We start from the raw sequence: 1,107 nt of genomic DNA on the forward strand, positions 1-1,107 counted from the left end.
AGTATCCATGAAGATCTAGCCATAAAAACATCACTTAAACACCATAAGAAAAACCTTACAAAAACACTTCAAGAATCCTTTCAAGAACACAAGTTTACTTCCAATCTTTCATCCAACTCCATCACTCTTTTGGTTCTAGATTTTTACTTCTCTTTTACAGCAATCTTGTCCAAGTAACTTGAGGTAGTAACTTTGTTCATAACCTTATTCGATTCATATATATATAGCTATCTTATTTTGTGGTATTAAATTTTAACAACAAGAACATAGTTTGAATGTTTTCAAACTTGTTTGCAAACTAAATAGATCCTTCTAACTTAACTTTTAAAATACTTCAATACCTGTAATATAACATAAATATATGCTAATTTAACAAGGTATAACTTGGTTTTTCAAAGAACACCTTAAAAACTGTTTTTACGACGTCGGAGTGCAACCGGGGGCTGTTTGAGGTTGGATAATTAAAAACCATCTTGAACTTTGAATTGGAGGTTTATATTCTGGAAAAATGATATTTCTTATGAATATGTTAACACATAAAAATTTCATGATTTAACTCAAAGTATAAGTATTTTTAGAAAAATAATCATTTAAGGTTGTTTACATGATGGAAAATGATTAACTTCATAAGTTTCACCAAAGTTTGACCTTTGACCTGTGATTTCGAATACAAACTAAGGTATTTACAGTCCATATTCTTAAAGAGGGACTCGATCCAAGGAAGTGGCAAGTTGAACCAACGAAAACGGAGTTGTAACGAAGAAACTATGACCAAAACAAAATCGGATATCCAAGACTTGTTTAGTCACGAAAATAATTGGAGAAAAATTAAATAAATCACATCTTTTTAAAATAACATGATATTTTATATATATGTACTCATAATTTAATTTTATATGGTTCAGGATCACCCGTAAACAATACGAGAAGATTAATCATAAGATCCCATGATTGTACGCAACACGTCATTTGACAACACCGGTACTTTATGTACGCAACACGTCATTTGACAACACCGGTACCGTGGGTCAAGATTAATCTCGACCAATACATATTCGATGGGGGTTTTATTTATTTCGATGGGGGTTTTATTTATTAAACACCTAA

This window comes from Rutidosis leptorrhynchoides, chromosome 2 (assembly GCF_046630445.1).
Source record: "Rutidosis leptorrhynchoides isolate AG116_Rl617_1_P2 chromosome 2, CSIRO_AGI_Rlap_v1, whole genome shotgun sequence".
Classification (NCBI taxonomy): Eukaryota; Viridiplantae; Streptophyta; class Magnoliopsida; order Asterales; family Asteraceae; genus Rutidosis; species Rutidosis leptorrhynchoides.